This window comes from Aquarana catesbeiana, linkage group LG05 (assembly GCF_042186555.1).
Source record: "Aquarana catesbeiana isolate 2022-GZ linkage group LG05, ASM4218655v1, whole genome shotgun sequence".
NCBI classification, from domain to species: Eukaryota; Metazoa; Chordata; class Amphibia; order Anura; family Ranidae; genus Aquarana; species Aquarana catesbeiana.
In genome coordinates, this window is record NC_133328.1 from 172,156,709 (window position 1) to 172,180,782 (window position 24,074).

Consider the following 24,074-nt stretch of genomic DNA (forward strand, 5'->3'; position numbering starts at 1 on the left):
CAGTGCCTGCAAAGCGCCTCCACGGTTGCGCCTTTGAACCCTTTAGTGGGGGTTAAATGTACCTCTAAAGTGACGGTAAAGCGCCACTAAAAGTAGCAGCGCATTACTGCCGATGCCCCTGCACTGTCAGTGTGAAAGGGCTCTTAGTACATCTCATTATACATCACATCTGTAGATGGACTACTTAGGTGCAGGAAGGGACAGGGCCTGTGTATCCTATGTAATCTATCATGCCAAAAAACATCTCCTAGTAGGGGCAGCCCAGAGCACATCTAAAGGTGTGCTGGGGATGCCATTCCTACACACAGCACACTGACTCACCTCAGTTCTCTCTCCGTGCAGCCTAAGATAGAGATGGGAGGGGGAGGCATTCCAACTGGAGTTGGTAGAGACAGTGCGGGATCCCAGTGTGAGGAATTCATTCCCGTGTCAGGAAGAGAAGCGCCCCTCCCCCGAGCACTGCCAGGCTGGACGGCTGCCCTACGCTCACACTGGAGTTCTGGATGGACATTTACAAGGAGAGAAGGAGGGAGGGGAGAAGTCTGGCTCTTCGGCGCCCCCACCACTGCAGGCGCCTGGGTGCAAAGCACCCTTCGCACCCTGGGTAGGATCGGCCCTGTATATATATATATATATATATAGTCCCAGTCTATATGGTTAAAGTTGTAAAACTCATCAGTGGAAAACTCCAATGTGGGGAAATGTGTCCAAATGCTGGGATATATGATTGTGAAGAAACCACCACCATATGAAGATGAGGCTTACCAGAATGTTTGGGCGTGCCAGAACATATGTTCTGCGTGCCAAACAGGCTTGTGTTAAGGTGGATAAACTCTGGAGCTGTCGATTTCCTAGACCAGAGATTCACAATTCTCTATCAGGTGGGAACGTATGGAAAGTAACCTCTCATGCGGAACAATGCTCAGAAATCATGGCAGGTTCCTGCTCTGTGCGGGCTGAGACTTGGCTTCCGGGACCATGATAACGGATCACACTGACACGCACACTGCGCTCCTCTGCTATAAAACACACTGTCAAATCCCAGGCTCCAGCGTGCTGGGTCAGGAGGTGGGGCTTCAGTTTTGCGCGAAACTGAAGCCCTGCCTCCTGACCCAGCGCGCTGGAGCCTGGGATTTGACAGTGCGTTGTATAGCGGAGAAGCGCAGTGTGTGTGTCAGTGTGATCCGTTATCATGGTGCCGGAAGCCAAGTCTCAGCCCGCACAGAGCAGGAACCTGCCATGATTTCTGAGCATTGTTCCGCATGAGAGGTTACTTTCCATACGTTCCCACCTGATAGAGAATTGTGAATCTCTGGTCTAGGAAATCGACAGCTCCAGAGTTTATCCACCTTAACACAAGCCTGTTTGGCACGCAGAACATATGTTCTGGCGTGTCCAAACATTCTGGTAAGCCTCCTCTTCATATGGTGGTGGTTTCTTCACAATCACATATCCCAGCATTTGGACACATTTTCCCACATTGGAGTTTTCCACTGATGAGTTTTACAAATTTAACCATATAGATTGGGACTATATATATATTGAGTTTTTGCACTACTATCTGTGTGGACTTTAAATGTGTCCCTTTTATGTGTGCTAACACTAATCCTTCATTCCAACCCATTGTTTGATTTTTTTTGGTGCCATTTGGGCCCACAGCCCATATTGCTTTTGGCACATTACTTTTTAGCGCTACACTTTTTGTTTTCGTTTTTTTTCACATTGGAGTGACAGGAGAGGCGCTTCGCACCTGTGCACCTTTCACACTGAGGCTCTTTGCACCTGTAAAGCGCCTCGGTGTGAAAGGCGGTCTAAAGGTGCATATGGAGTACAGGCAGCCAGCTGTCATTCGTGTCTGCAGAAGCCTGACATTGCACCTGTGATCCATTGATCATGGGTGTAATACTTTGCAGGCTCCAAAGTAAGAAAATAACAAATGCACATTGTTTAACCCGCAAAATCATGTGCATTTATTTTTATTTTTTTACTACAGGTAAACTTAGCCTTTAAAGGAGAAGTGTAGGAATAGCCATAAAACAAACTTCTATACACGCCTCCCTACTGTGACATCAGTGGGATGCTACAGCTGCCTCCTAAGCTGGAGAACTAAGTGATCACATGACAGCTAACGGTTCTCTGTTTTCTCTGAGCACAGAGCAGTGACTGAGCTCACTGGGGAGGGGGCGGGAGTGGCTGGCTCAGGCTTTCATCGATGCACAGAGAGGCTGAGCCATCTGGCAATCAGGCATCTGTGTGGATCCCGACATTACTGTTGGGATCCTTCCAGAGCCTGGTGTGGCTCTGTGAGGTCAAGTAAGTGCACTCCTGTGACCAGCAAGAGAAGTGGGGCCAAGATATCTTTGGCCATACTTATCTTTTAAAGGTATGGACTGATGTGAATGAGTAGTATTTCCCTCGTACGTGTTACTTTTAAAGCCGGCCAGGATTTACGTAAGCGAATGTAGCATTCACCAAACTACTGTACCATGGTCTAAAGATAGCTGGCTAAGGCTAAAGGACCTCTTCAAAGTGACACTAAATTTGGGTTCAAGAAGAAAAAACACCTACCGACGTTTATTAGAACTCTTTGCTCTAACACTCTGCTCTGCTTGCCCTGGGGTCACTCATGTGTGCTTGCATAGCTGCCTGTGTGTGTCTATGGGACACACAGAGCATGGCTTAGCCCCACCCCTCTTCTCACTGGCTGTGATTCACCGCAGTGGGAGCCAATGGCTGCTGTGTCTGAGGCATTGAGGAGAAAGACTCGGGAGAGCCTCCGCTCTCGTGCACATCGCTGGATCGGGCTCAGGTATTAGGGGGCGGGGCTGTACTCTGAAGGTTTTTTCCTCAGCCTTTTCAACTACTTGAAGGCTAATAACAGATCACATACCTAAGCACTTATAGACCTTTTTCTAATCAAGAGGTCCTTCATTTTTGGTAAGTCATTCTAACCTAGGGGGGAAATGAGCATTTGGCACTTTATCATGTCGAGCACTTCAATATTGGTGAAGAGGAGTGCAATTAGTATATTATTTGCCTGAAGGACTGTCTTTTGAAGATAATCAGTTTGCATTAAATCTTTGGTACATTTGCACATTATTTTATCATCTGGAGGATATTAAAGAACAAATAACACAGAGACTGTTATTTTTGTTGCATGGTTGCACTTTATATATAGGACGCAGCACTTGTTTTTTTCATGTTGTATCTTACTTGAAGGAAAATATGTAGTTTTATTGATAATTTTCACACATTGACAAAGAGATTTTTTTTTTCTTAATTTTACCATTATAAACATGTCTATACTTACCTGTTCGGAGTGGCTGCAAACCTCCTCTTCTCGGGTCCCCTGCCGGCGCTCCTGGCCCCTCCCCTCTGTCCAGTGCCCCCATGGGAAGCAGCTTCCCTTATGGTCACTAATGGATGCTCGCCTCCGAGCCCTGCTACTGCGTCCACTGACACAGACAGCAAGACTCGGCCCTGTCCCTCATCACTGGCTTTTATTGACAGCAGCGGAAGCCAATGGCTCCCAGTGCCACTGCAAAGCCATAGAGACTCAGAAGTGAGGGGAGAGAAGAGCTGCAGACATGCACAGCGCTGGATCAAATGAGGACTCAAGTAAAAGGAGGGTGAGGGGAAAACTTGGGTAGGAAATTTCTGATTTTTTTTTTTGTTCAGTGTCCATTCACATTAAGGTGGCAGCATGACTCAAGCAGACAGGAATACAGCGCTGCGGTCTCCTGGAGCCCCCCACTGGCCCCAGACGTTTTTGGCTGGTTGGCTTCCAAGTTTTATTGGCCTTAATCCTGCGCATGCGCAGGAGTTCATTCATCTTGGCATTGCTGAAATGATACACTGAGCTGTGTGTGTGCAGTCCAGTGTACAGGCAGGTAAAGAACTTTAATGCAAAAGCAATATAGTAGGTCTCTTCTCCATTAAAAATCCTGTCTGCCATTTTTTACCTAAAGTTCCACTTCAAGAAACATATCCACAGAATGAAAGCAGGCAGATTCTTACGATGCAGGTCCTCGGTAGATTCCTCCCCAGCAAGGACCGTGCACAGTAGTGACATTACCAGATCTCACTCCAAATCTGGTGAGACTGTGGGGTTGATTTACTAATGGCAAAAAGACTGTGCACTTTGGAAAGTGCAGTTGCACACGGCAAGTGCAGTTGCTCCAGAGTTTAATAAATGAGCAGAAGCTCTGCTGACTTTCATCAACCAATCATGTGCAAGCAAAAATGCTGTTTTTTTTAAATTTTCCTTGCATGTGATTGGGTATTCTTTACAAAGTGAAGCTTTACCTCATTTACTAAGCTCTGGAGCAACTACACTTGCAGAGTGCAATTGCACTTTCCAAGGTGCACAGTGTATTGGCCTTTAGTAAATCAACCCCTATATGTATCCTGGCAACAGTGTGAAAAGAGAGTGCAGGAATTTGCAATGCTGTAAGATTTGCCCCGCAAGGCTCTAAGCCTGAGAACTGAGCAAACATGTGACTGCTGATAGCTCAGTTCTTGGGATTTATCTAAGCAGACCACTGTCAGTCGTCACTCTCTCCCTGGAGTGTTGGGCTGGGGAGGGGGTGGAAGAGGTTGCGATCTTTCCAAAGTCTAGAGTGGCTCTGTGACTGCTTTAGCCTGCTGTCGGCTGAATCTGGGTCACAGGATAACAGAACTAATTGCACTCCTGTGATCCACATGAGAAGTATGACCAAAAAATATTTTGGCTATACTTCTCTAAAAATATATTTATCGTAATATTTGAGTAAAAGTCCATGTGTGACTTGTCCCAGTTTTTATTTTGGAGTCATTTGATCCACTAGTGATCAGTCTCCAAACGTATGCCTTTTCACTAACAGCCCTCTTTAGTAACTAAAAAAATATTCCCTCCCCGATGTCATGTGACTCATTAGTGTTACAAGGTCTCAGGTTTGAATGGGGAGCAGGTGTGTTAGATTTGGTGTTATCACTCTCACTCTCTCATACTGGTCACTGGAAGTTCAACATGGCACATCATGGCAAAGAACTCTCTGAGGATCTGAAAAAAAGAATTGTTGCTCTACATAAAGATGGCCTAGGCTATAAGAAGATTGCCAAGACCCTGAAACTGAGCTACAGCATGGTGGCCAAGACCATACAGCGGTTTAACAGGACAGGTTCCACTCAGAACAGGCCTCACCATGGTCGACCAAAGAAGTTGAGTGCATATGCTCAGCGTCATATCCAGAGGTTGTGTTTGGGAAATAGACGTATGAGTGCTGCCAGCATTGCTGCAGAGGTTGAAGGGGTGCGGGGTCAGCCTGTCAGTGCTCAGACCGTACACCGCACACTGTATCAGTTGGTCTGCATGGCTGTCGTTCCAGAAGGAAGATGATGCACAAGAAAGCCTGCAAACAGTTTGCTGAAGACAAGCAGGCTAAGGACATAGATTACTGGAACCATGTCCTGTGGTCTTATGAGACCAAGATAAACTTATTTGGTTCAGATGGTGTCAAGCGTGTGTGGCGGCAACCAGGTGAGGAGTACAAAGACAAGTGTGTCTTGCCTACATTCAAGCATGGTGGTGGGAGTGTGATGGTCTGGGGCTGCATGAGTGCTTCCGGCACTGGGGAGCTACAGTTCATTGAGGCAACCTTGAATGCCAGCATGTACTGTGACATACTGAAGCAGATCATGATCCTCTCCTTTCAGAGACTGGACTTCAGGGCAGTATTCCAACATAACGACCTCAAACACACCTCCAAGACGACCACTGTCTTTCTAAAGAAGCTGAGGGTAAAGGTGAGGGACTGGCCAAGCATGTCTCCAGACCTAAACCCTATTGAGCATCTGTGGGGCATCCTCAAATGGAAGGTGGAGGAGAGCAAGGTCTCTAACATCCACCAGCTCCGTGGTGTCATCATGGAGGAGTGGAAGAGGACTCCAGTGGCAACCTGTGAAGCTCTGGTGATCTCCATGCCCAAGAGGGTTAAGGCAGTGCTGGAAAATAATAGTGGCCACACAACATATTGACACTTTGGGCCCAATTTGGACATTTTCACTTAGGGTTGTACTCACTTTTGTTGCCAGCGGTTTAGACATTAATGGCTGTGTGTTAGAGCTGCACGATTCTGGCCAAAATGAGAATCACGATTTTTTTGCTTAGGATAAAAAGATCACGATTCTCTCACGATTCTCGCGACGTAAAATCTTTCACATTATACAAAAAAAAAATGGGCTAACTTTACTGGTTAGATTTTTTTTAATTAATTAATTTTCATTTAATTCATTAAAGTAATTTTTTTTCTTGCATTTGAAAGACCGCTGCGCAAATCGGTGTGACATAAAATATTGCAACAACCACAATTTTATTCTCTAGGGTGTCTACTAAAAAATATATATGTTTGGGGGTTCTAAGTAATTTTCTAGCAAAAAAAAAAAAATATTTTAACTTGAAACCAACAAATGTCAGAAAAAGGTTTAGTGTTTAAGTGGTTAAACTTTTTTCACTTACACAGGAAGTCTATTCCATTGACAAATTGTTACAATGTTTATACTTAAGTTCAACTGATAAAGAATTTTTGATTCTTGGCAGACTGCCCGGTTTTTCTCTTCCTTTCTTTTGAGGGCTGTGGCTTCAGAAGAGCAGAGAGAATTCTTTGCGTAGAAAGAATTGTGAAACACTTTAGTCAAGATCGCGATAACGATTCTTGACGATTAATAAAGATAACGATTCTTGACGATTAATTGTGCAGCTCTACTGTGTGTTGAGTTATTTTGTGGGGACAGAAAATTTACACTGTTATACAAGCTGTACACTCACTACTTTACATTGTAACAAAGTGTCATTTCTTCAGTTTTGTCACATGAAAAGATATAATAAAATATTTACAAAAATGTGAGTGGTGTATGATGATCCGGGGTGATTAAGCTCTAGTGATGCATGCGAGTTGAAGAATTTGTGTCAGTCCTGACTGCATTTTCAAGGGCATGGCAGCCCATTTTTTTTCAAAAGAAACAGAAAGTTCAAAAATAAACAGCAGATTACCTTGCAGGGGTATTTAGCATTACATCCCTGCTTCAAAACAAACAGCATTCAGCCTTCCTGGCTAAAAACGCAGCACTCCTGTTCAGGCCTTACACCTTAGGCATTGGTCTGTCTTCCCCAGACCTGACGCTCAGCACATTTGTGCTGCACTGGCTCCCTTCTGACTCCTAGGCCAGAACTCCTTTCTATCTATCTATCTAAATAACTTATCTACCACTTTAACGCAGGCTGTATATATGCAGCGGTGTGATAGTGATCTTTGCATTATGAATGAATGGCCTTCTCATGATGGCTGCAAAGGGTTAAAGTAAAACTTTGGGGTAATACTAACTAAACCTAAACCTGCTCCCACCACCCTTCTAACACCTATAAACTACCTTGTAAAAGGAAGATGCATATACTAATCTATTCTCAGCCCGGTCACTAGCTACAGGGGAGAGGAGAGAGCGATCGGACAATAGCTGAATGTCTGTTTGGTGACGTCACCCATAGAATAGCTCCCAATTGTTCCTGATTTCGAGGGTCCCTCTGTCCTGCTTTCCTCCTCATTTGACCCTCATTTTGGTCTGATCTATATAGTTGCGTATAAAATGCACTAATTATCTATCAAAAAGTGTTTTATAGTGCTAAACCTTTCATCCAGTTTCTAAATTGCTACATTTCTAAACTCCAAAGGCCAGTATAAAGTAATGGTAGTGGTAAAAAAATGCACTTGTGGGTTTAACCAATCCTTTTTTATTTTTATTTTTTTGTACAATTCTCCTTTAAGGGGGCGTGGCAGGTGGCGTGTCCTATGCCTACATACTTTTGCTAATAGGTTTCCCTCATTCCCATCTTAGAATGTTGGGAGGTATGTCCATAGGCTTACTGTGGGCCATCCAATGTTGGCGCACCCTCCTCTCCCCTCAAGCCACTGCTAGCTGAGAAAGAAGAGCCAATAGACGGACCAGACTAGAGCACTCTGAAAATAGGTTAGTATATGAATCTGCCTTTTACAGGGTATAGGTATAGGTGTTAGAGGGGGTGGATGCAGTTTTAAGCTTAGTATTACCCTGGAATTCTACTTTAATAGGAAGTTAAAAGGAAAATGAGATTTTGGATTGCATACAAAAGAAGTTCTGTTCTCTTCTCTCACAAGACACCCCTTACCTGTCAGGAATGGCAGAGGCTCAGACCCCTTTCACACTGAAGGCGCTTTTCAGGCGTTTTAGCGCAAAAAATAGTGCCTTAAAAGCGCCTCTCAATGCTCCGCAGTGTGAATGCCTGAGTGCTTTCACACTGGGGCGGTGCGCTTGCAGTACCGAAAAAAAAAGTCCTGCAGGCAGCATCTTTGGGGCAGTGCAGGAGCGGTGAGACGGCCACGCCAGCAGTATGAAAGGGGTCTTAGTCCAGATCCTTTCTACACCTAATGCAATAGTGGAGAATTTCTTTATACTGTTCAGATGAAGCTGAATGCTTTAAGAACCTCCAATGTGACTACAGGGGACACTTTGTTTCTTTGAGATCTTTTTAGAAGCAGTGAGACCCTGTCACCAACATATGCAAGTAAAAGCACCAAAAATCAAGTATTGTAAATGTTTATACTTTTCATTAATAATTTTTAGTCATTTGCAGTGTTCAGTGTTAGCACGCTAACATTTTTGACAAATACAGAGAGTTAATCCCTACCACAGCTCTTCCCTCCTTGCAAGGCATTCTTTGGGAGGGTCTAACTATTGCCTGTGCTGGCCCAGCTCCCCCACCCCTCACCTCCCCACATAACCCTTTATGTAGCAGCCAGGAGAGGAGCAAAGGGGAATATTATATATCCCTGGTGCCCAACCTGTGGCCCTTTTTGTGTAGCCCTCAGGGCCCCTGCAGACACTGATCTCTGTTTTCCCATTGCCCTGTTTTGACAGAGATTTCTAGCAGTCTCGTGTAATATGTCTCCAGTCTATTGTCTCCTGAAGCATGTCCACAGTTCTTCAACGGCTCAGTAGCAAGTTCACAGTCTGACAGTCTAGTGCTGCATATTCAAAGTCTCTGACCATCTCTTGTGCCATGTCCACGGTCTCTAACCAGCTCTTGTGCCATGTCCACAGTCTCTAACCAGGTCTTGTGCCATGTCCACAGTCTCTAACCGGCTCTTGTGCCATGTCCACAGTCTCTAACCAGCTCTTGTGCCATGTCCACAGTCTCTAACCCGGCTCTTGTGCCATGTCCACAGTCTCTAACCGGCTCTTGTGCCATGTCCACAGTCTCTAACCAGCTCTTGTGCCATGTCCACAGTCTCTAAACGGCTCTTGTGCCATGTCCACAGTCTCTAACCGGCTCTTGTGCCATGTCCACAGTCTCTAACCGGCTCTTGTGCCATGTCCACAGTCTCTAACCGGCTCTTGTGCCATGTCCACAGTCTCTAACCGGCTCTTGTGCCATGTCCACAGTCTCTAACCGGCTCTTGTGCCATGTCCACAGTCTCTAACCGGCTCTTGTGCCATGTCCACAGTCTCTAACCGGCTCTTGTGCCATGTCCACAGTCTCTAACCGGCTCTTGTGCCATGTCCACAGTCTCTAACCAGATCTTGTGTCATGTCCGCAGTCTCTAACCAGCTCTTGTGTCATGTCCGCAGTGTCTGACCAAATCCTATATCATGTCTCAAATCTTTGATCATCTCTTGTACCATGCCCGTAGTCTCTGACTATATCTTGTTGTGTCTTTTGTCTCTGACACCGAATATTCATTGAATTGTATGTGCTGTCCTTTGGCATTGTCAAGGGCTGCATTTGAGGCCCCTCCATATCAAGAAGGTTGACAACCACTGCTATAGGTCACTAGAATGACAGCGCTAAATCAGCTGGGGCTGCTGACACCGTGTCCAACATGTCGGCAACCAGCAGTCTCAGGGTTTTTGGACGTATACACAAGGAAAAATTTGACAGGTAAATAATATGAATAAATAATGTTAAATGTACATATAATCTTTTGGGTTAATTGTTGCTGCAATGAACAGTGTGGTGACAGGGTCTCCTTAGGATATCATAGAATTACTGCAGTAAAAATCTGACAGGCATTCTAATGCTTACCCATTCCATACAAAATAATTTAAAAAATTTTTAAAAATTAAAAGATTTTGACTGGACGACCCATCTATTTTTTCATTAAAAATAACAAACATGTTACAGTTACCTGCTCTGTGCAGTGGTTTGGCACAAAGCAGCCCAGATCCTCCTCTTCTTGGATCCCTTGCCAGCGCTCCTGGCCCCTCCCTCCTGTTGAGTGCCCCCCACAGGAGTACCACCCACAGTAGCCAGCCAGCAACAGAGGACGCTTGAGCCAGCCAGGCACCCAGCCACCCACAGCAGGGAGCCAGCCAGCCACCCACAGCTGGGAGCCAGCCAGCTACCCACAGAATCCAGCTACAGAGGATGCGGGAGCTAGCCAGGCACCCAGCCACAGCAGGGAGTCGGCCAGCCAGCCACAGAGGATGTGGGAGCAGCCAGAGCTACAGTACCCATAGGTAAGGTAAGAGGAGCGCTACACAGCTCCAATTTTATTTCTACTTTGTGAGAGTCATGGCACAAGGAGAGGGTCCCCTGAGGACCAGAGTCAATGAAGGTGTTTACTGTACACTCTGTTAGAAACAGGCCCCCTCCAAGTCCCATTAGACTCCTCTGTAGTCTCTCATGGGGCCTAGAGGGGGCTCTTTCTAACAGAGACTCTCTAATGGACACTGAAAGGGGCACCTCTGTTTTAGAGACTCCCCTTCAGGTCTCATTATAGTCCTTTGTAGTCTTAATGGGTTCTGAAGGGGGGTCTCTCTCTAATGGAGACTCTCCAATGGACACTGTTAGAGAGAGACCCCCCTCCAGGTCCCATTAGACTCTGTTGTAGTCTCTAATGGGGCCTGGAGGGGAAACTTTCTAAAGGACTCTCTAATGGACACAGAGAGGGCCTCTGTTAGATAGAGACCCCCCATCCAGGTCCCATTAGAGTTGTCTGCATCACTTCCTGTATTTTGGTTATTGTTGAATGTGAAAATGTAGGGGCGGGTCATGGGCGAGGCCTGACAAGGGGCTCTTGCTTTGTTTGGTCTGGGGGCCCTGAGTGTTGTCAGTCCGCCCCTGGATGGGGGGGGGGGGGGGGGGCTATCTTTCTCAGGATTAAAAAGTAAGCCTCTTTCCCCTCCAGTAGCATTCAGTATGGGCCCTTACACTTTAAACTATGAAAAATAGAGGCATTAACATATATGGGGGAGGGGGGAGTCACAGTATACGTTCAGCCCCCCTAGCCCTGCAGAGTGGGGTCCCCTTATCCCTCAGGTATACAGGGTGATGGCTCTTTACTGTACAATGCTAGGAGTCATAACTACTACAAGGTAAGAGCTCACAAACTAAGCACTGTGAGGGGCCCCTCCACCTCAGGCCTCTGCTTTACTGCACACTGTCAGGGGCCCCTCGTCTTTAGTCTTAAAGAATAGGGGCCCCTCCACCTCAGACCTGCAGACTGAGGGTCCCTTTACTGTCAGAGGCAATACACATTATAAGCGCAGGGTAAATGGTCCTATTTATAATGACAACTTGAAGGGCCCCTTAACCTCAGATTTCCAGGGCAAGGCCCTCTTTACTGTCAGGGGTCCCTTTCTCTTAGGCATAGAAGGTAAATGGCCCCCATTAGCACTCAGTATGGGGCCCTTCAACTTTACGTCTGCACAAGAGGTGGGGGGGGCTCAATGTATACTTTCAGAGGCCCCTCCTCGGGCATACAGGGTGATGAGCCCTTCTCTTTGCTCTTACAGGGTGATGGTGATAAGGCCTTCCACCTCAGGCCTGCTGGGCAAAAGCTCAATTTACTGCTGAGGAGGTCATACTTTTCAAACCTACAAAGGGAGGGGCCCCTTCACCTCAGATCTGCACTGCCCCCAGCAGGCTGTAGTAGTCTCAATATCCCGCACCCCTCCCTCTCATGGTCACAGAGGAGTGTGGATGGTATGACAGTGGGCAGTATGTACAGGAGAGGAGAGTGGAGGGTATGACAGTGGGCAGTATGTAGAGGAGAGGAGTATGGAGGGTATGACAGTGGGCAGTATATACAGGAGAGGACCGTGGAGGGTATGACAGTGGGCAGTATGTACAGGAGAAGAGTGTGGAGGGTATTACAGTGGGCAGTATATACAGGAGAGGACTGTGGAGGGTATGACAGTGAGCAGTATGTACAGGAGAGGAGAGTGTAGGGTATGAAAGTGGGCAGTATATACAGGAGAGGAAAACTAAAACTACACACTCCTCCACCCTGTCTGGACAGATGTGTGTAGTTTTATTGTGTGTATGGTTCGCCTCACCACCGGTAGACCTGTTTGAGAACCATCACGGGCCAACCTATATATATTTAATTGAACACTGGCTGAGATTCTTGGAAGTTAATATTGCTGAGTAAGGATGAGCTCAGGCGTGTTCGCAACCCGCACGTGCAGAGCCCGCCAGGAAGTTGGCACTGCACAGCGCTAATCACAAGCAGTGAGACATTGTCCCGATGCGCGGCTGCAGAAATCGGGAAATGTCTCACTGCCTGTGATTAGCGCTGTGCAGTGCCGACTTCCTGGCGGGCTCTGCACGTGCGGTTTGCGAACACGCCTGAGCTCATCCTTACTGCTGAGGCTGAATGTGGATGAAACCCCCTCCCTCCTTATAACTACGGGGTCTTGTGGAAATTTTAAAAAGCGAATCAGATCTCTATAATTTAAAATAAAAAATCTCTGGTAAGAGGCGTGACTTTATGTGGGGACGGCCTCTCTAGGAGCACCTTTTCATGCTGGGTCTGTTGATTCTATACACAGATTAATCACTGGGATATTTAATATTCAATTGAACTGTCATTCGTGGATTTATGTATATGAATCCTCATGAAGGACATTTTAAAGATTATTGACTGACATTGAACTTTATATACACAGTTTTTTCTTACCATTTTATTACTGTTGGATATATATTTGTTGCTATCTTTTACTCACTTAGAGAAGCGCAGCAAGTCACTTTTAAATCTTTTTCTGAGTCTTGTTTTCGGACCTACTGGGCTGCGGCTCTCACAACTGTTCATTTTTTTTATTTTTCTGATCAATGATTTGATTCATTTTAATTTTTATTTTTTTTTTGCACATTTGTTTGAAGGTGGGATAAGCGCAGGATTTTTGTTAGATAAGATTTATACAATTGTACTGCTATGTAAATAACAGAAAACCCAGCGCTGTGCTCTGGTAATTTGTATATAGAAGGTTTAGGTTAGACTTTGTAGAAAGTTTGGATAACACAGGGTGACATGGAATGGTGATAAGGTGACATGATGTGGACATACACAGAGTGCTGGGGGAGGATTATATTGTGATGTGTGCCAGCTTTGGAGAGATGTGTTAGGTGTGAGGAAGGCTACACACTCAGCTGACTCCCCACACACTCCCTGCTCTTCCCATCCTCATTAGCTGATCCCTTGTTATGTCCTGTAAACCAATCCTACGGAGTCCTGATATAAAAGTTTCAGCTCACCTCCCCAGACCTTCCACTGATCATCACCTCCCTCCCTCCTCCCTGTACACAAGCCATGCTCCTCCCACTCTGGGTCTCTTAGCACGGCAATGGAAGAGCGGAGTGAATGAGACTCTGAGGCTCTGTATACACAGCTGGGCGATACATGTATTATATGAAGTCGTGCTGCTAAAAGCTAATCATTGGAAGCACCCCTGTCAGTGTTAAATGGATAGTCTCAACCCTCCCAACTGCTACATTTGCAGGACAGCTTGTTCTTTTGAAAAGCAACAGACTTACTAGCCAGTTTACCACATGAAAATAAAGGAAAGAAAGCCAAAGAAAAAAAAAAAGAAAACTAATGCAGCCATCACATCTCATAATTGATAAGCTGCAATATAATAAATATTTGATTTTGGATTTATTACAGCCTTAAAGCGGAGCTCCACCCAGAAATGTAACTTCCGCTTATTGGATCCCCCCCCCCCCCCCCCCCCCCCGGTGTCATATTTGGCACCTTTCAGGGGGGAGCAGATGCCTGTCAAATCCAGGTATTTGCTCCCACCTCCGGGCATAGATCGTTGCACATTCTGCGGCGAACTACGCCATGTCCACCCCCCCGCTGTCTTCTGGGAGACACACAGGTCCCAGAAGACAGCAGGGACCATTCATAATACTGCGTGCGCAGTAGGGAACCAGGAGTGAATCTGAAAGTCTTCACTTCCTGATTCCCTCACCAGGAATGGCGGCGGTAGCACCTGTGAGTCGATCTGAAGATCAGGTGAGGACATCGTGGGCTCCCTGGACAGGTAAGTGTCCATATATTAAAAGTCAGCAGCTACAGTATTTGCTGCTGACTTTTAATTTTTTTCCCCAGGTGGAACTCCATTTTAAGCCTCTCTTACTTTTAAGCATAATTTAATCACTTTAGGTCATGAATCTATCTATGGTCGCCGCTGCCGCCCCCTATTCAGGTGTCGATGCACACTGGCAGCATTTGATGGGGCACAGTGGCGGCAATTGATGGGGCACATGATGGGGCACAGTGGCGGCAATTGATGGGGCACAGTGGCGGCAATTGATGGGGCACAGTGGCGGCAATTGATGGGGCACAGTGGCGGCAATTTATGGGGCACAGTGGCGGCAATTGATGGGGCACAGTGGCAGCAATTGATGGGGCACAGTGGCAGCAATTGATGGGGCACAGTGGCAGCAATTGATAGGTACAGTAGCTGCATTTGATGGCATAGTGTCGGCAACTGATGGGCACAGTGGCAGAAATTGATGGGTACAGTAGCTGTGTTTGGCACAGTGGCGGCAATTTATGGGTACAATTGATGGGTACAGTAGCTGCGTTTGATGGCACAGTGGTGGTGCTTTATGGGCACAGTGGAGCTGTGATTGGACACCTGATAGAGAGGACCGGAGACATCGAGGAGCGTGGAGGATGCCACCATGACCCGCTGCGAGACAGGCAAGTACCGACTCCCGGGCGATGCACACTGGCAGCATTTGATGGGGCACAGTGGCGGCAATTGATGGGGCACAGTGGCGGCAATTGATGGGGCACAGTGGCAGCAATTGATGGGTTCAGTAGCTGCGTTTGATGGCATAGTGTCGGCAATTGATGGGCACAGTGGCAGAAATTGATGGGTACAGTAGCTGTGTTTGATGGCACAGTGGTGGCAATTTATGGGTACAATTGATGGGTACAGTAGCTGCGTTTGATGGCACAGTGGTGGTGCTTCATGGGTACAGTGGCGCTGTGATTGGACGCCTGACAGAGAGGACCGGAGACATCGAGGCGCGTGGAGGACGTCACCGTGACCCGCTGTGAGACAGGTAAGTCCCGACTCCCGGACGATGCACACTGGAAGCATTTGATGGGGCACAGTGGCGGCAATTGATGGGGCACAGTGGCGGCAATTGATGGGGCACAGTGGCAGCAATTGATGGGGTACAGTAGCTGCATTTGATGGCATAGTGTCGGCAATTGATGGGCACAGTGGCAGAAATTGATGGGTACAGTAGCTGTGTTTGGCACAGTGGCAGCAATTGATGGGTACAGTAGCTGTGTTTGATGGCACAGTGGCGGCAATTTATGGGCACAGTGGCTGCGTTTGATGGGCACCGTTCCCTAGACGATGTCTTCCTGGTAAGCGTACAGTACATATGGTGGTGGATCTCCTCACATGTTGGTGTCTCTGTGATCGACTAACCTCATGTTTTATTTGTTTCAAACACTTTTGGATGGTTTTATTCACGGACTTTTCATTATTACATCCACATTTTTTATTGTTGGGACTAATTTTTACCACCCCTTTATGTTTTTTGGCACTTATATTGTTAATTTTGTATATCTCTTTGGGTCCATCATGGATCCTTTGACCGTATTTATTCACTTATTTTTTTTATATATGTTATTCACTTTTTGTAGCGCTGTTTAAGTTTTTTTCTATTATATGATATATCTAAAAAACAAAAATTGTATAATTGATGAATTAATTAATTGATTAAATAGTTAGATAGTTGGCAATGGATGGGCATATGCATGTAGAGCAGTTTGTGGTGAGAGAGCACCCACACATGCGAAACGGACCTCGAAAAGTGGGTGCATGTACACATATGTACACACTACCGAGAGCCACAGTACACACTAATAAAAAGCACCTCAAAGAAGTAATTGCCTATACTTTCACCCAATTGAAATCCTTCTCTACAGACAGTATGACACCCAGCGTGTTCATCATTAAGGCCTGGTTCACACCTGTGCATTTTCAGTTTTGCAGAAACACACTACAGTCCATTTAACATGGTTTCTTATGGATGTAGTTCACATCTGTGCATTTTATGGAAAGGGCCAGGGATTTTTTTTGGTTCCATAGACTTTAATGGATCAAAAACGTGTATTGAAAAATACAAAAATGCACCTGGAATATGCAAACTGCAACCTGCATAGGTGTGAACCAGGCCTTAATCAAACTCTTTGTGTCTTGATAAGACTTCTCCATCCGAAGCACAATAATATATTTACAACTTGAACTTAAAAAATTAACTCTCTAATTCACTCCACTCTATGTGTTAAATGTCTTATAAGTGTTTAACCATACAATTCATTCTATATACTGCATCTATTCAAATATTGGTTACATAAATATACATTATATTAAATATAATTAAAATCTACACACACACACACACTTGTCAAAAGTATTGGGACACCTGCCTTTACTTGCACATGAACTTTAATGGCATCCCCGTCTTATTCTGTAGGGTTCAATGTTGAGTTGGCCCACCCTTTGCAGCTATAAAAGCTTCAACTCTTCTGGGAAAGCTGTCCACAAGGTTTAGGAGTGTGTCTATGGGAATGTTTGACCATTCTTCCAGAAGCACATTTGTTAGGTCAGGCACTGATGTTGGACGAGAAGGCCTGGCTCGCAGTCTCCGCTCTAATTCATCCCAAAGATATTCTATTGGGTTGAGGTCAGGACTGTGTGCAGGCCAGTCAAGTTCCTCCACCCCAAATTCGCTCATCCATGTCTTTATGGACCTTGCTTTGTGCACTGGTGAGTAGTCATGTTGGAACAGGAAGGGGTTGTGACAGACTCACCCGGGACAGAGGCTATTGGAGGGGACTGAACGCAAGCCTCTTGCCCACCGATTATGGGCCCTAGCATTTGGGGGAATGGTGCTCTCTGTGAGCTGTATGCCTGGGGACCCTGGGGTTGGTGTTACTTTGGATTCAGCTCCATGTCCCCCCAAAACACACAGACTCTGGAACCCGTTATATGCCATATTAGAATGATAAGACTGAATTATACTGTTGGGACACATCCTGTGAGGAGATGCTAATGTCATCAACTCCACTCACCTGTCTGATGTCAGCTATAATGTGTTTAATGTAAATATGTTTAGTCTAGGTTCTAAGGGTATTCAACTCATTGTTGTTTGTTCTAATTAACCCTGTGTTGATGTTTATGGTAATGTATGTTAATTGAATGAGCTGATCACATTGTCCTCTATACAATGTAGGAGACGGGACGACTCCTATTGGAGCTCATGTTAATTAGATTAATTAGGTTTTGTTTGTATTGTTAATTGTAATTAGCTCCAGCTATTGTGTTTATACTACTGTGTGAAGCTCGGCGCCCACAAGTCTGTCATCTGGTCTGGGTAAATGTTTTAGTAAATTAGCTCATGTTAATTAGGTTAGCTTTGAGTCAGCCTGGTGTATAAATGTGTGTGAGATCTCAAATAAAGAGTTAGTCCTGATGTAGTGCAAGACTGGTGTTGTCTAGTTCTTGGGGGTTCCTATAGCCAGATCCATTGGACTCGTGTTCCAGAACTTAGGAAGCGGTATACTGACGGAAGCACTCAAGCGGAGTGAGGGACGTTCCGTGACATTGGTGGCAAGCAGCGGGAAAGCTTCCTGCACTCAAGCGGAGTGAGGGACGTTCCGTGACAGGGGTCATCCCCAAACTGTTCCCACAAAGATGGGAACATGAGATTGTCCAAAGCGAGCTTAGTCATAGACTTCTATGGAGGCTTTGAAGCACCACTAAAGCGATATGGGACATAATTTTTAAAGTGAAGCAAACGCAATATGTAAACAGGACTGTAAGCTAACTATTTTATTTAGTGACAGGGGCTTTGACTGGTGTTCAGAGAGCTTTAAAAAAGCGTGTCCAAAGCCATGTTTTGAATCAAGTTCAAACAAGCCCTTAAAGTGGCTGTAAACGCTGAAGGTTTTTTTACCTTCATGCATTCTATGCATGACAGTAAAAATCCTTAAGCCCCCCTCAGCCCCCTAATACTTACCTAAGCCCGATCTTGATCCAGCAATGTGCATGAGACCCAAGGCTATCCCAGGTCTCTCCCTAGTGATTGGCTGAGATGCAGCAGCAGGAGCCATTGGTTGTCAATCACAGCCAGTGAGGGGGGGGGGCGGGGCTGAGCCATGCTCTCTGTCTCTTATGGACACAAAGAGCAAGCATGAGTGCCCCCACAGCAAGCGGCTTGCTATGAAGCACTCGACAAGGGGGAGTGGCCCACAGAGCGCCAGAGGGAGGATCAGGGCTGCTCTGTGCAAAAAGACTGCACAGAGCAGTTAAAGTGGTTGTAAACCCTCCCTTACTACTTTAGCTCATCTTAATCTATATAGCACAGGCTGCCTGTGAAAGTGCACGCACAGTTTTGGTTTCGATATAAATCGTCCTTCTATGTGCTGTGACGTGTCCCGAGATTGCGCACTGTGTATATCCTTTAACGGCACACAATGTGTGCCGTTTCTGTCTCCTCTGCTTGCTGGGTCATTAGCTGACAACCAGAACGGCAATGAGAGCTGACAATGAGAAGTCTCGCAACGCTGCAGTATGAGCCTTGGTTCAGACGATATGGCGCATGCGCGAGATTTCCACAGGGAAACGAACTAAGGGCGGAAATGACGTCCACAAAAGCTTCAGCATACAGGAGGATGAATGGCGCGGGCGATACCCGGAAGAGCCTAAATAATAAAACTGATAAAAGCGGTATTTACAAAGCTCGTTTAGGACAAATTTAAATATGTATGGCTTAGCAATGTTTAACACCATTTATAAATTAAAAAAAAACTAGATAAGTTACGGGGTTTACTTCCTCTTTAAGTATAACATGTTTATTTATTCTTTTAATACAATCTATAATCACTTTAAAGCGGTAATAAACCCAAAACTAAAAATGTAATATATTGCAGCTTACCAGTCATTAGATGTGGTGGCTGCATTTGTTTTCTTGTTTATGTTTCTTTTCCCTCTGTTTTTACCTAATGATCTGGCCAGTAACACACTTCATGTATAACAGACACCACTCTGGATAAAAGAGCACAGAGCGTGAGGGGAGTGTTAAGCCTAGTACACACGTTACGTTTTTTTGTCCATCCTAGCGGGCTAAACAAAAAAAAAAAAAAACTAAGGAGTTAACCAGGAGGCCGCTGTACTAACGATGCAATGTTAGTACAGCGATCTCCCCGCTGAACTTTTCTGTTCTGACAGGGGACCGCTCCCCCACCAGAACACACCGGTCAGCACTCACAGCCATTGCCTGAGGGCGCTGATCGGATGCCAATCGGCTGCTGGTTTTCCAGCAAGCTCATTTGACAGAAGCCAGCCGAGAGACCAGCTTCTATTAAACAAGGAGCCGTACACACAGGCCGAATGTCATCCAGTATCTACTGTACCGGCTATTTTCAGCCAATATTTGGCCCATATGTACCAGGGTTTAGTCATACTAGCAGATTTAGATACACTAACAAATTGAAACCAAACTCCAGCTCACACTGCATTTATACAATCAGTTACAACAACAGTTTTTTTTTTTTTTTCATTTTGGGATAAAGGTTTTAAATTAATAAATAAAAGCTAATCATTGTAAGCACCCCTGTCAGTGTTAAATGGTTAGTCTCCAAGCTCCCACCTGCTACATTTGCAGGACAGCTTGTTCTTTTGAAAAACAACAGACTTACTGGCCAGATGAAAATAAAGGAAAGAAAGCCAAAGAAAAAAAAAAGAAGAAAATTAATGCAGCCATCACATCTCAGAATTGGTAAGCTGCAATATAATAAATGTTTGCTTTTGGATTTATTACAATCCTGCTGTGTGTATCAATGGACGCAGCACCAGGACTCGGGAGTGCATCAGGACTGGAATGTGGCTCTCTGTGGGGGCACTCGATGAGGAGGAGGAGCCAGGAGCACCACCTGGGTACCCCAGAAGAGGAGGATTGGGACCACTCTGTGCAAAACCATTGCGCAGAGGAGGCAAGTATGACATGTTTGTTATTTATTTTTTTAAATTAACCTTTACAAATCACTTTAACTGTCCCCAATCCATCTCCTGATAGAACAGAGCCTTGAGGACACTCTGCACATGCTCAGTTTGGTGTGTATTTCTAATAAGGATAAGCTCAGGCATGTTCGCAGCTCCACGTGCCCGAGCCCGCCAGGAAGCTGACAGCGTAGCGCTAATCACAGGTACTGAGACATTTTCCCGGTCAGCAGCTGCAGAGATTGGAAATGTCTCAGAGCCTGTGATTGACGCTGTCAGCTTCCTGGCAGGCTCTGGCACGTGGAGCTGCGAACACGCCCGAGCTCATCCTTAATTTCTAGTTTTTTTTCCTGAGAGGGTGCATGTGATCAGCACAGGGCCAATCAGCACTTTCCAGACAGAGGATCAGGAGTCCTGCAGCTTCATAAGACAATCAAGGGAGAATGAAAACTCCTACAGGCTTTAACCAGGCACTGATAGAAGTCACAAGAGTGCTAGATACTGCTGATGAGAAAAGGTATTTATCAGTTTATATTTACTAAAAATAATTGCATTTCCAACCCAAAGGGAAATAAGGGGGTGGAGACGCAACCGCAGTTGCTGCTACTGTCAATTATCGTCTCGACCCCCCCCCCAAAAAAGAGGAGGAGTGGGACTATTCCGGTACTCAGTATCAATGTACAGTGATAGATATAAAAATGAGTTAAAGGCTTATAAAACGTCAATTTTTAATGGTAAAAAGTAAAAATACAGTTACAATTACAATTGCAATTACAGACAACATCACTACATACAGTCATAAAAATAAGTGGGATATACCACTCTGACTAAGCAAGTGGATTCCACAAAATTTTAGATGAGGAGTGTATGTAAAGCTTTAAGTCTGTCTGTTACTAGGCTGGTGGGCACATCACATTGGGGCCAATCCAGCTAGGGGCAAACATATAAGTATCTAGATTAACCAATAACATCAATATAAGAAGGAAGTAATCAATAGGGTCAGGTGTAGGAAAAAGAGATGCTGCAAAAATCGGTCTCATGTCAAACAGAGACTGTTGGGGTATGGATGGGAATTGAATAGTAAAAAACAGGCAGTGAGGGTGTAGGTGACAGCGCCCTTACAAGACTGCAAGGGCGCATATATAGGAAATTACAGGGTTAAACACCTATACAGATAAGCCTCCGCGCCTAGTAAGGTGCGGGTCAGTATTCACACAGAAAACGATAGGGTAGGCGCTGGGCAGCGCTAGTACACAAACAAAAGGAAAAAACGAGGGAGTAAGAAAAACAGTAATGCAGCAAGGGAAGGGAGAGTGATGAAGTCTGACCTTTTAGTAAGCAATCCATGCATAGCTCAGCGTTTGGAGGCTGTCAGGCTCACATAGCAGCCAAAAGTGGCCGCTATATGGGCTCCCCAACCCGGAAGTCAGGGCACGCCAACGTGGGCGGCCTCTGACGTCACCGGGTCTGTTTGCCCGCACTGCGCAGGTGCATGGTTACGTGCTACTGCGCAAGCGCGTGCTAGTGTCAAAGGGAATCGTGTTCCCAGACACAAAGTCACAAGCAGCCTGAAGGGCTGCCAGGGCAAACATGTGTCCGCCGCGGGGAGAAAAACCGGGACCCAGCAAAACACCAACACCACCTGAGGGAAGGGGGGGAGGTTGTCCTTGTACAGCAAAAATTAAGGAATTACAATAACAAAAAATTCAATAACAAAGCAAGTTGCGTGTTCAATACCATATATGATGATTAAACATTGTCACCTAGGGCAAGTATTTGTCCCAACAGCATTAAGGGTAGTCACAGATCGAAAGACATGCTATGATGAATAAATCTTAGATTAAGAATTGATAATAAGACACATAAGGAAAAGGGGAGAGGGGGGGAAGGGGGAGGGAAGGAAAAGGGGAGGGGGGGGAGGAGGGAAAAGGGGGGAGGGGAGGAGAGGAGGGAGAGGGGGATGGGGAGGGGTGCAAAAAAAAAAAAAGGGGGGGGAGGGAAAGAAGGGAGGGGAGGAGGATAATTGGAAGGGGACCCAGAGCATCACAAAAAGGCCTTATATGATACTGACTCATTGAGGCCCGGAGGGAGGGTGGCATTGAGCCGCTCGATCCAAAGGGATTCCCTCTGAAGAATCGAGCGGTCCCAATCGCCACCCCTGGGATTGGGCTGAACTACCTCAAGAACCAGAAACTTGACAACCGAGTTGTCGAATCTGTGGTGCAAGCCAATATGTCGGCCAATGGTAGTTAATTTCCTGTTCTCCGAGTCATAAAGATGGTCACCAATTCTTTGAATTCTCGGATCGTTTTTCCCACATAAAATGCTTTGCAAGTGCAATACATTAAATAAATCACCCCTTTGGTACCGCAATTAGCAAAGGTATGTGGGACCAGAGTCTCCCCATTGGGTAGGGTGAAATATTTGCCCTCATGGACCCAGGGGCACCGGGGACAATCCCCGCATTTGAATGTGCCGTTCGGTCCAGTCCTCAGGGGTTTGGTAAAGGTGTAATGACTGGAAGTCAATTTATCCCGCAAGGACTGAGCCCTACGGAACACCACTTCCGGGGTGGATCGTACATATTTGGCCAGTGTATGATGCTCAGCCAAAAGATGCCAATTTTTTGTTAAAATATTGTGGAGCAAATTGTGATGTGCAGAGTACGTCGTAATAAATCTCACGGTATCTTTGGGGGAGGAAGGTTCCTTACGCTTGAAAAGTAGGGAGGTCTGAGAATGTGACACTGCTTTGTTATATGCTTTACGAAGGTTAGTGGGGGAATATCCACGTAGTGCCTCATATGGGTCCACATTATCCTTTTTACCTACGCCTTCCATAATCCGATATCCTGCATCAACTACAGCTCATGCGTTTTATACTACTCTAATTTACAGTTGGTGAGTGCCAGCCCTTGTTACTGTCAGTGTGCAGTTTTTTAATTTAATTAACCTTCATAGCCTTTAGCACCTCTATGGGTGGTGGTTTTCTTGGTCTCCCCTTCTTTTTTCCTTTACCCCCCCCCCCCCTTCCTCTTTCTCTTTCCTTTCCTTCCTCCCTTTCCTCTTGTTCCTCCCCCTCCTCCCCCCTCCCTTTTCTCTCATTCTTCCCCCTCTTTCCCTCACTCTATTCTCCTGGAACTGTCGCCTATGCTGGCAAAATCCAATGGGGTACACCTGGGAAATCGCTCCAATCCACAGTTGCTCAGAAAAGATAAAGCGAGCAGGACCATAGCATAATAACGTTTTATTAAAAAGTACAAATATAAAACAGCTAGCCAAATGGCCTCTTACTTTAAAAAGTGCCTTGCCTCGGCACTGAAGGGAAAATGCATATAGAACCAGGTGGGTTGTGAGCCAGCTGTACCGCTCGCGCTGTATGGAGTCGGCATGTGTTCTACCACCTGGGACTGTACCCGGTCACGTTTCTACTTCCGGTTTCTACAGTCCCAGGTGGTAGAACACATGCCAACTCCATACAGCGCGAGCGGTACGGCTGGCTCACAACCCACCTGGTTCTATATGCATTTTCCCTTCAGTGCCGAGGCAAGGCACTTTTTAAAGTAAGAGGCCATTTGGCTAGCTGTTTTACATTTGTACTTTTTAATAAAACGTTATTATGCTATGGTCCTGCTCGCTTTATCTTTTCTGAGCAACTGTGGATTGGAGCGATTTCCCAGGTGTACCCCATCGGATTTTGCCAGCATAGGCGACAGTTCCTTAATCTGTCAAAGTTCCATCTGACCTGCC

At 45.8% G+C, this 24,074-nt stretch overlaps 1 protein-coding gene across 1 annotated transcript in view; it reads right to left on the reverse strand.

Moving 5' to 3' along the window:
- Positions 1 to 24,074, reverse strand: part of LOC141144559 (serine/threonine-protein kinase ULK4-like) — a 61,294-nt gene that overhangs the window by 36,147 nt on the left and 1,073 nt on the right. The gene's annotated exons all lie outside the window — the stretch shown is intronic.